At 44.8% G+C, this 12,601-nt stretch overlaps 1 protein-coding gene and 1 long non-coding RNA gene across 2 annotated transcripts in view; both read left to right on the top strand.

The window, feature by feature from the left end:
• Positions 1-12,601, top strand: part of REC114 (REC114 meiotic recombination protein) — a 693,231-nt gene that overhangs the window by 176,408 nt on the left and 504,222 nt on the right. The window lies entirely within an intron of this gene.
• LOC134935256 (uncharacterized) lies at positions 1,988-4,706 on the top strand. The gene is made up of 2 exons (XR_010180018.1): positions 1,988-2,746; positions 3,199-4,706. It is a non-coding gene; the product is annotated as an uncharacterized LOC134935256 (long non-coding RNA).

The raw sequence follows: 12,601 nt of genomic DNA, 5'->3' as shown, positions 1-12,601 counted from the left end.
ATGTGATGTTTACATTTTTGAACCAGTTTAGGTACATTTCTAGTTTGTAGATGCATCTCAAAGAGCATGTAGAGTAAACCTGGGCCATGAACTGCTCTGGGCAGACAGTCTAGATGCACTGATGTAAAATCAAGTAGTTTGTGATATGATTCCAATGTGCTTTGTAAATGATGTTCATTGTGAGTAAGCAATAGGTTCACTATAATGTTCCATTTCAGAATATAAGCTTATGATGTCAATTTAAATTTAGTACTTGCAGATGCGATAATATGTAAATGGTAATTTCAACCTTCTTGTGCACTAGCTTGCACCTGAATGGGCAAGCACTTAGACACATGTTCTGTACCCCTGTGTGTAATAGCACCACTGATGGTTTGAGATAGTCCACCATTGACGCACAATCGCGTCTCCATCTGAATATAGCCTCTGAGCAAACAGCTCTGTGTCCGAGAACACAGGCTACTTGTAGTGATACGCCTGTGACAATCCCACAATAAGCCCAGGCAACAGATTTTTTTTTTTAAACTCCTTTCAGGCCATTTCCCTGGAATGCCCATGGCTATGCCTCTCCGTATGTGATACCAGTGGCTCCTTATGCAAAAGCGCATTTGTGGTTGTGCATGTGCCAAAGGGTTTTCTAGACTAAAGCAGGTACACACCAGACAACGTATGTACCCAACGATGTCATCAGTGACGGGACTCGTGGTGGGCAGGCATCAGCAAGTGCATACACACTTGCCAATGCCGCCAACAATGAGCAATGGGGGGCATGCTGCATTTGGCAGTATGGCCCTTGCCGGCAAGATCACCTGTTGGACATGCATGCACGGCCAACGGGGAATGTAGCCGACGATATAGTGCTTGCACACTAGATGATATCTGTCTGATAATGTGTCTGTATCGGCCACATAAATCACTTTGTTGTCTAGTTTATACCCTGCATTATTTGGGCATGTGCTGTAGCAAATAATTGCTCAACTATACAAACATGAGTATCCATCCACCTCTTAATCCGAGGTATATTTAAGTGCGAGTTTCTAGAAGTTGAGATTTTGCCTACAGCAACAAATCAGATTCTAGTTATTCTAGTTATCATTTATCTACAAGATAATGGGGGTCATTCCGAGTTCGCTCGTTGCCGATTTTCGCAACGGAGCGATTAAGGCAAAAATGCGCATGCGCATGGTACGCAGTGCGCATGCGCTAAGTATTTTAGCACAAAACTTAGTAGATTTACTCACGTCCGAACGAAGAATTTTCATTGTTGAAGTGATCGGAGTGTGATTGACAGGGAGTGGGTGTTTCTGGGTGGAAACTGACCGTTTTCCGGGAGTGTGCGGAAAAACGCAGGCGTGCCAGGATAAAACGCGGGAGGGTCTGGAGAAACGGGGGAGTGGCTGGCCAAACGCAGGGCGTGTTTGTGACGTCAAACCAGGAATGAAATGGGCTGAGCTGATCGCAGTGTAGGAGTAAGTCTCCAGCTACTCAGAAACTGCTAAGAATTATTTAATCGCAATTCTGCTACTCTTATGTTCGTTATTCTGCTAAGCTAAAATACACTCCCAGAGGGCGGCGGCCTAGCATGTGTAATGCTGCTAAAAGCAGCTAGCGAGCGAACAACTCGGAATGACCCCCATAAGCTAGAATCTGATTGGCTGCTATGGGCAACATCTCCACTTCTATAAACATGCATGTTATACTCCTAATACCCCTTTCAGACATCCTCCAAAATCCTGGGATTTTGCACTCGAATGTGCATCAACCATGGATTTTTGTATATCTGAAAGACAGTAACCTGGGAACATGTTCCCGAGTCGCTAACCCTGCAAGTGACCTGGGTTTTTACTGGGTCTTTTCTTCCCGAGTTAAGTCTGAATGACGCGACACGGGAATTTGCTCTCTGCCCGCATGTAAACTGTTTTAATTGGCCAGGAAGGTCCGCCTGATGCCTGCTGATTACATAATCAGTGGCAGCCGGAGAGGGACACAGACCACACATGAGAGGAACACTGAGCTGTGCAGAGAAGTGTGCCAGAGGGTGCCAGTGAACAGACGCCACACATGAGATCAACATAGAACCGTGCAGAGAAGTGTGCCAGTGCCAGTAAACAGACGCCGCACAGAAAACAAACCCAGAGCTGTGCAGAGATGTGTGCCAGTGCCAGAGGGTGCCGGTGAAGAGACTGACATTCTGTTTATCATGTCTCATTGGAAGGAGGAGGTAGCCTTGGAGCTACTACATGTGAGGAGGAAATAAAAGCCCAACTAACAGGCACTGTTAAGGATGCCATGTTTACGGCAACATTACAAAAATCCTGTTCAACCGGGGATATTGTGAAGACACAACAGCAAATTCTTAACAAACTCAAGTCACTTAAGAAACAGTATACCAAAGTCCATGACCACAATTGAAATCACAGTGGTATGGGAAGGATGGAGTGGCCCTTATATGATTTGTGCACTACCATGTTTGGCCATACAGCAATATACAATCCCGTTGCCTTATCTTCATCTAGTAATGCTGGCACGCTATCTGCAATAACGTCAGCAACAGCTTCATCGTCTCGAGTGCAGACAGCAGAGCCCGACATCATCGCAGATCCTATTTGATGATGATCCAGACGATGATTTAGATGTCACCATTATCGATCCAAACAAGGTCACAGGTGTGACAGCACCGTCGCAGAGCCAGGGGACAAGTCCCAACCACAGACCCAGGGAGACAAGCCTACCCTAAGTACAAATAGTAAGTTTACTGTATTATCATTTAAAAAAAAAATAATCAGTGTTGCTGTGTTAAATAATGTGATATTCATTTTTGGTAATTATTGGTACAAGTGTTGCCTTGTTAAAGTTGCAGGGTGTTAATATTTTTGTAGCAATTTTTCTTTATTGAAGAATGTGCAGGTTACATATTAAAGATATAGATTAGACAGTGATATACGTCAGAGACCAATTTAAAATATAGTATATGACAATAGTTTTACATAGTATATTAACAGCAATGACTATGAACTTATGTGATGTAATAGGGTGTTAATATTAAACTGTATCTGTTGCTGCATTCAACTTGTTAACTGTAAGCACAGATGCATTAATAGTGCTTTTTGTTACATTTATTTGTTCAATTGACACTTCTGTGCCAAACCACATTGTAACCTTTGAGATGCTAAAAAATGTTTCTGCTTTGCTTTTTAGTTTATATGGTCTCAACTCATAAGAAAAGGAAGACCAAAATAGAGGTAGCAACAAAAGCCATGACCAATATCCTGTGCGAGCAACTACGCAAGCTGGATTCAGATTGGCAGGGTCAAGAGGATGCAAGATTGCAAAAATTTATGGAAAATGAATGTGTACTGCAGAGGAATTTGATAAATGCAAATGGTAGCTATGCAGGATAAGATCAGTATCGAAAACCGTGCTTTTCTAGGTCAACTATTTACCCAAATGTGCGCAATACCTCAACTTATAAACAACACCCATTCTGATCAATAATCTCCTTCTCACACCTCATATGTTCCAAAAACTCGGTATGCACAGCAAGCCCAGTCTACCATATATTTTAGGGCTACATCCCAGTATGCGCAGCAAGCCCAGTCTACCATATCTTTTGGGGCTACTCCCAAGTATACGCAGCAAGCCCAGTCTCCCACATCTTTTGGGGCTTCATCCCAGTATGCGCAGGAAGCCCTGTCTCCCATATCTTTTGGGGCTACATCCCAGTATACACAGCAAACCCAGTCTCCCACCTCTTTTAGGGCTACTCCTCAGTATGCGCATCAAGGCCAGTCTCCCACCTCCTTTGTTTCGACATCCAGTTATGCGCAAAAAAGCTCACTCTCTCTAAGCGTTTTCTGAGAATACATTGAAGAATGGACAGAGAGGTCCAGTACTTGTAGATTTATTACCTAGTACTACTCCAGAAGAATCTACTGCCAGCAATAGTCCAGTTTCCACAGTGCCAAAATCTTTAATTTATACTGTGCACATTAATATGTTTATTGGGAGAGTATTGTGCCCAAAAGTTTGTTTAGTTTGTGAAATGCGTATGTTTGTACTGAAAAAATGTTGATTCGCATATATGCTTATAATTAGGAGTACATCATACACCTTGGCCTTATGAAAATCTCTTTAGTATTTTACACTGCAATACCGCAGCACTTTTATTTTATGTAGAACAGGGGCCTTCAACCTTGCCCTGTGGCTGTTATGGAACTACACTTCGCAGCATGGTCTGTCGATGATTTAGCATGGGCTAATATCTAAAATGTGGCAGGGCATGCTGGGAACTGTAGTTCCATAACAGCTGCAGGGCCAAGGTTGAAGACCCCTGTCATACACCATGCCCTTCTGAAAAATTTGTATTTTGCACTGCAATACTGCAGCACTTTTATGTTATGGCTAAATTGGGTGTAATGCGTGTTATTCCTGATAAGGTTTTGTATATGTATGCACTCATAATAGTGAGGATCTCATACACCATGGGTGTTCATCTTGTTTGCAAGATATATGTTAAAGAGTTTCGCACGATTTACTATTTGATCTAAAAACTTTTATTATTTGAATAAATGTATCCTTTCATAAACCACCTCCGTAATGGGTATGCAGCAACCAAATTTAAATGCACAAGTATCTCCGCACTGTCCACAAACGTTGACATCTACAAATGAAAACAATTGTTTTAATAAATATATGCATAATGGCTATATGCTTTTGGAATGTGTACTTTGTACTGATATTACTACTAGTATCTGGGCCATATTCTTGCATATTCTATTTGAAACACATTACAGTACACATGGGCAACTTGTAATGTCCAGCTATTTTGAAACTGCACATTGCAGCATGAACTGCCATTGTTGTAGCCATCCCTAATAGCAAATCTGTTGGTGAGCATGCTGGAACTTGGAGTTTCTCAAAATATAGAAATGCACAGCTTGAACTCATCTGCACTACACCCTGAAAAATTTACAACACTATTTCAGTGTATACATTGCTTACTACTCAGCACGAGTAGCACTCCAACAGTTGTGTAACTACACATCCCAGCATGCTCCTAGAATAGAAAATCAGTGGCATGCTGGGATGTGAAGTACATCTGCAGGGCCACTAGTTTGACACCCCAAATCTAGACAACCAATTTGTAAAAGGAAAGAAAAAAACCTTGCTCGCACTGGTTCCAATATACATGTAGCTTGCTCATAGAAGCAAAACAAAATAGCACCTATGTTTACCTCACGAGAAAACAGCCACCCATTTTGTCTCTCCTCTGCAATCTTAAACAGATCCGAATTGGCTAACACACGAGCATCATGGGTACGACCAGGCCGGCCAGTAAAGACATTGGTAAAGCTGTGAAATACAGATGTTATATTGTTACAACTATACACATACAGTCCCTTTCCACTGCATGCAAGTATAAATCCAAATAAAGGACCCCTTTCAGTAAGGATTGCAAATTCAGCTTTTTAGCAGAATTTGCATTCCTTTGACTTGCATGCTGGGGGGCGCCCATTGAAGGCTACCCGCAAATGCTGCAAGGCACCCACATTAAATGCAGGTGCAGGCCAGGACCTATGCATGCACCCACAGGGCGAACGTAATTATTGCTGTTGGATCGCGATTTGTGATCCAACCAGAATTAGGCCCAAAAAACATAAGTGACTAACCAATATCTTTGGTCAACGATCGCTTGTAGAATAATCGAATACCACCCATTCCTGTTGTGGTAGTCTGCTGTGCTGTCTGGGGGAGCTATTATTGGGATGTGGGTGCCATTATTTGCCCCGGCACACTGTGGGTCATTCCGACGCAAGAACCCAGACACAGTCTCATCCAGTCACTGCCACTGGGGTAGGGCAATAAACCGGTGATACAAGGTGTCTAGGATTGCCTTGGTCACCTCACGTACCAAAATACACACGGTGGAGATCCCGACACCAAACAAGCAGGAGATGGTGCGGTACTCGCCAGAGGTGGCATACCACCATAAAAACTATCACTAATCTTCTGCTTGGGGAAATGGTCTGTCTCCAGCGGGTGGTGTACCTGGTAAGTGCCGGGGTGAGGAGTCCCTGGAGGTAATTAAAGGTGCCATGCAACATCCTAAAATGTGCCTCCACTGGTTCTCTGTAAATGCATCCACCGTAACCCAGAAGGCCTCACCATTTCTGCGATCTCGAGCCCATTGTGTGAGATGAGCCTCCGGTTATCCGCTATACGGACGAGACGCTAGTCATGATCAAGGCCCTCTTCTGGCGTACATAATGTCGGCAGTTGATCTCCCTCTCCTTCAAAAAAATCTCCCTTTCTGCTGTGGGGTACACTAAGCTCCACAAGGAATAACATTGGGGTGTAGAGTAGGATCTTGATCCGAGGCACCAACAGGCTCAGAGCTTTGAATGTTCCCAAGATGCACAGCGCCGCCTCCTCTATAACCCCGCCTCCGTGCACAGGAGCTCAGTTTGTAAGTTGGTGCCATGCAGTAAGCAGGCAATCAACAGGGGAGCTGCTCTTGCAGCCTATATTATAGCTTAATTTCAGAAAAATAACAAGAAATTTGAAGACTTCAAGGGCTGCAGCTTTCATGTATGTCAAGTAGACATCCTCTGCTGCAGCTCCATCACTCCCTTAGCGGCGCTGTATACTCCCGTGCCCTGGTTGCCGGGTAACTACAGCGGAGGATCCGGTGTACTTCTGGTCAGTCACACACTCGCTGCTGCCCTCCGGGATCGCGTGGCCGTGGGGGGCGGGCTGCGTGCGCTGGCTTGGACACTGTAAAGTGCAGCTGCTCCACTAATCACTGGGACACAGGTGGGGTTTTTTTCTTTTCATAAACCCCGTTTTATACCGACGCCGGAATCCCGACCGCCACAATCCCGACATATTCTCCCTCCGTGGGTGTCCACGACACCCATAGAGGGAGAATATAATAGTGTGCCGAGCGTAGCGAGGCACCGTGCCCGCAGCGTGGCGAGCCCGCAAGGGGCTGCGTTCCGCTTGCCACCCCTGTCTGGATTGTGTGCTCGGGATTCCGTCGTCGGTATTTCGACCGCCGGGATTCCGGCCGGCGGCATTTAGTACTGATCCCTTTTATACAGCCCGCAGTGCCCGGTGGGGAAGCCAGCAGGGGAATAAAGCCTAACCTGTAGCCCCAGCCCCAGGGCACCATTTGGGTAAATGTTCCCGCCCTGGAGCTGCATATCTCTCCCTCACTCCCTGTCAGCCGCCATCACACAGAGCTTTGCTGTTCCTGGGACTGCTGGGGCAAATCCTCCTCTGTAAAGCCGCCTGCTCGCCAGCGCTGTGCATTTTACAGGAAACGTAAGTATTCTACCTGTCAAGGGACAGTGTTAGCTAAGAGAGTGCATACATTCAGGGTTGTGTGGTACAAACACCCTGCGATAAACATGCAGTATCTACTGTGTTTTGTTATATCTACTGTTTACATATATAGCTTTACTGAGTATTACTTTGTATTACTAGTCCAGTGCAGCTTTATGCTGCATAATTTCTGCATGGTACGCTTGTAACTGTATATGTGTGTGTGCATGTAGCTGCTGCGTGGCTGCCATCTCGGGTATTTCACTCAGCCGGCTACTCCTATATATTGTAACTTGAAGGGGCTAAGTGCGTCAGGTGTATAAACTGATATAGGCATTTCACAAGATATCCTTGCTGTGTATTTTACTTTGGGCTTTATAGTCACCATATATCTCTTGGGTTCCCGGTTTGTGCTGATAGGAAGTCACACTGCTCTGGGCATTCTTGCTAAGGTATATCACTGCTAAGATTGTACTAGGTTGCCTGATATTGTGCTTATTATTATGTCAGCTACACAAGGCAACGGAACTGGGGCTTCTCCCACTTTGCGTGGTGGTGATGCCACAGTCAATTGTTAGGATAACATGGCAGCAGAGAGTTCAGGTTCAGGGGGTTCCTTACCCCCCAGTGGGTCTGTAGCATCGGGGGCAACTAATGACCCACCTTGGACTACCTTCTCCACATTGTTGAATACGCTAGTAACTAAACTTACGCCTCCTGTGGGACCTCCTATGCCACTGCAGCAGTTTATGGTCCCTGCTGTAAATCCGCCGTGTGCGGATCAAATCTCGACACAGTTACAGCTCTTGAACTGTTCACTGACTAAACGTAAGTCTCACTCTCGCCCACCTAAGACTAAGTCGTCTTCTAAGCGGGCCGCTACATCCTCACAATCCACCGCTGTTCCGGACATATCCTCTGAGGAGGACAGTGCATATACTGATCCCACAGACACTGACTCTGATGTTTCTGATGGGGAGGGCAAGTCACTGGTGGATGTCCCTGATTTGATTGAGGCTATCAGGCTCATTCTTCAGGTCTCTGATTATCCTGAGCCTACGGCTGTCTCTTTAAATCAGGACAGATTTAAACGAAAGAATGTGGTTAAACAAGTTTTACCTCATTCTCAACACCTGGCTGAAATACGTCAGGAATCCTGGGAAAATCCGGGTACGAAATTCACACCACATAAGAGACTGTTTGCTCACTATCCTCTATCGTTGGCATTCCCAACCACTGTCCTCAAGGCACACTAACAGTGCAGGTTTTTGTGATATCTAGGCTTCAGCACAGGTGACTTAATTAGTAGCTCAATTATTTTAATTTAACCATCTGTGCTGCAGCCTGGATATCACTAAAACCTGCACTGTTGGTGTGCCTTGAGGATCGTGGTTGGGAATGCCTGCTCTATCGGCAGAGAATTGGGAAACTCCTCCGCCTGTAGATTCTCATGTGGCTCGCATGGTAGTTTCCTCAGCTCTGCCAGTAACTACCGTAACCTCTCTGAAGGAACCGACGGATAGACGTGTGGAGGGTTGTCTAAAGGCAATTTATACCCTAATGGGGGCTGTGCATAGGCCAACCATTGCAGCAACTTGGGCTGCTGAAGCTGTTGAAGCATGGGCTCAGGAGCTTGAGGCGGAGCTGCCTTCTGACATTTCTGATCATGCTAGACAATGTCTCATATTGCCACGGCTTCTCTGTACCTTCTGATGCCGGGGTGCTGGCGGCCAAAGCTGCTACTACGTCCATCCTAGCTCGCCGTATCCTGTGGTTGAGATCCTGGTCGGTGGATATGGATTCTAAGAAAACCCTGGAGGTGCTTCCTTTTAAAGGAGACATTCTTTCTGGTGAACACCTGAATAAGATTGTGGCTGATCTGGCTACTGCTAAAACAGCTTGCCTACCTAGTACGGCTCCTTCCGTACAGAAGGCTAAAAGTACTTTCCCTCGGCCCTTTCGTCCTCCAGGTAAAGCACAAGGTCAGGCATACCCGAAGCAGACTCGTGCTTCTGAACCTGCCAAGCCCAGACCAAAGCGGGCCTGGGCTGCCCATCAGCCTGCTTCCAAAAATAACAAGCCTGCCGCATGACAGATGGGCCTCCCTCTGGGGGATCCTAGGGTGGGGGGCCGACTTCTAGGTTTTGCCCATAAATGGTTAAAGACCACTTCGGATACCTGGGTAAGGGAAGTCGTCACTCGAGGTTACGTCGTACCCTTCAAGAACCGACCCCCTCATTGATTTTGCCTGACAGATGTCCCGTCGGATCCGACAAAGGCAAACACTCTCCATTCGGTGGTACAATCCCTCCTGACCACAGGAGTGGTGGTACGGGTGCCTCTGGCTCAGCGAGGCAAAGGGTTCTATTCACCGCTGTTTCTAGTCCCAAAACCGAACGGGTCCTCACGGCCCATTCGCAATCTCTAGTCCTTGAACAAGTAGGTAAGGACTTCCAAGTTTCGTATGGAAACTCTTCGCTCTATTGTTCTGGCCTTAAAGCCTGGGGACTATATGGTCTCCCTGGACATACAGGATGCCTACCTGCATATTCCTATTGCAGTGTCGCAGCAGCAGCACCTGAGGTTTGCGGTGGGCAACCTTCACTACCAATTTCGGGCGTTACCCTTTGGTTTGACAACGGCTCCCCAACTGGGTCCTGCTGACGACTAATGCCAGTCTCAGAGGTTGGGGCTCGGTGTTGGAACAACACTCTCTTCAAGGTGTACCGAGGAGGAGTCTCTCCTCCCGATAAACATTCTGGAGCTGCGGGCAGTGTTCAATGCATTGACAATGGCCCAGCATCTGATTCAGAACAGACCTGTTCAAGTACAATCGGACAACGCCACCACGGTGGCGTACATCAATCATCAAAGCGGCACTCGAAGCCGCATGGCAATGAGGGAAGTATCACGGATTCTTCAGTGGGCAGTACACCATCTGCCGGCCATATCAGCAGTGTTCATTTCTCGCATTCTGAACTGGGAAGCGGACTATCTCAGTCGTCAGGACGTACACGCCGGACAGTGGAGTCTCCATCCAGAGGTGTTTCAACTTTTCGTGGACACGTGGGGCCTTCCAGATGTGGATCTGATGGTGTCTCGACACAATCACAAGGTTCCGGTCTTCGGAGCAAGGACAAGGGATCCTCAAGCAGCGTTGGTGGATGCTCTTGCATTTCCGTGGAACTTTCGGTGCGTTCCACCGCTATGTCCTATTCTCCTCCAACTTAATGGCGGTGCGTTCCACCGCCCTAATGCACTCACTTCCGTGTTTCCCACGGATGTGAAGTGAGTGCTGTGGCGGTGCACGCCACCGCTATCCTCTTTCTCTTCTTCCCCACTTGTCCCAGCACATTACTGGTTCACCTTCCGATCCACTCCTTACACAGTGAATAATTCACCATTTAAAAGTACACAACGCCGGCCGCAAATGACGCATGCGTTCCACATGCGTTCCACCACCATTTCCGACGGCAATAGACGTTAATTCACTTTCTAATCATGTTTTCTATAAAAATTTCGGTTCTTCTTTACTCTACTTATAATTCTATTTAATTTTCACTGTTTTGAGTGCATATTAGATTATAGATATACTGTTTTCCAAATTAATGACAATCACAGGAAGTAATGTCATTACCAATTTCCTCCTTCTGGGCATAAATAGAGCAAAACTTGCTCAGTGTGGTCATCCCCTTGATGAAGTCCTGTTGCTGACGGACGAAACGCGTTGGGAGTACCTGCAGACATCTCCTCTTTATGGACAGATAAGCCTAAAATAATTTTAAATCCTGTACGCATGCATTTCAGTCATTTACATGGACAGATAAACCTGATATAATTTTTATTCTGTACGCATGCTATACAGCTATTTTTATGTGTGTTTTTATGTGATTATGTTATTAAATTTTTTGTATTTTTAATATATATACTGCTCAGGCTGCAAATTTATATTCTGTGGGAATAAGCTAGTTCCCTAATTAGGCCTGTGAAACTAAGCAGTAACATAATACGTAACATAAATGGTACACACTATGTTAGTTTTCTTCTGTTTTATCCGCATGTTCTTAATCCACAAAAAGAGTACTGCTTGAGTCAAGTCTCTACCTACCAGATAAGTGTTTTTAAACCGATCCTTATCATCCGTTTCTCTATACCTTCATTTTCCCTGATTTTAAAAATCACACTCTTGGGCGCTTGTTTTCACCAATTCTTGCAATATATATATATATATATATATATATATATATATATATATATATATATATATATAATAACTGACATACAGGAATTGTATCAACAACAATGGGGGGTCATGGGGGTATATTCGTGTTTCATACCACAGTGTACCTTGGAATCAATTCCATAATTGGTTTCTAAGTTGTGGGGATAAAATAGCAATATAGCTCTCTCGTGTCAAATATTCTGTAAACTTTTTTCTTTTTTTCAGCGAGGCTTAGAGTCAATCCATCCTAATAACATAAAATACTTTTTCTAGAAATAAGTGAAAATGTTAGGCTGTTTGGTTGTTTTCACATTTGTAAAATACATTTCTTGGCCGCCACTGATATAACCAGTAATAACTTACGTACTCCCTTTGCCAAATGGGTGTTTCTAGGTAAGATGCCGAATATGGCCCATTCATGCGTCAAAGGTAAATAAGATACCAAAAGGAGGGTGGCATATCTTCATATTTGAGTCTAAATCCAGACACTTCCATAGACAATGTAATAGGTATGCTCTCAAGGATCCGCATCTGAGACGAGAGTGATCCTCCGCTGTTACACAGAGATATTTATAGTAAGGGTATGTCTTTATGGAATATATTAAGAAAAAGTTTGACATAGGATGCTGTAGGAATTATTCTAGTTTAATTATCTAGTGTTCGGAACAGTGACTGTATTGTTAAGGAAGGGAATTCTCTCTCCATTGAGGGAGTTCAGTTGTTGTTGTGTCATATTTTAGTGGAGCATTATAAAAACAAGTAATGATTGGATATAGCTTTATAACTAGGGGTCTCTTGGTGCAGTAACTTATCAGGGGGTTTATCCCAGTCAACCGGTGACAGTACTCTAGAAAGAGTCACAACATAATGTTGAGTTTGCAAATAATAGTGGATTAGATTGTAACGACAAAGGAATTTGTTGTAAACTGTGCAAATGAAGAAAAGTAATCAAGTTGACTCCATCTAAAAGGCAGATTCTAAAGGTATATTTACATACATATTACTGTTATGTAGCTAGTCACTCAAATAATGGTGGTGAGCAGCATGTCTATAAGC

Source organism: Pseudophryne corroboree, chromosome 6 (assembly GCF_028390025.1).
Source record: "Pseudophryne corroboree isolate aPseCor3 chromosome 6, aPseCor3.hap2, whole genome shotgun sequence".
NCBI lineage: Eukaryota > Metazoa > Chordata > Amphibia > Anura > Myobatrachidae > Pseudophryne > Pseudophryne corroboree.
Note: the sequence above shows the minus strand (reverse complement) of the source record. Positions and strands in the feature narration are given on the sequence as shown.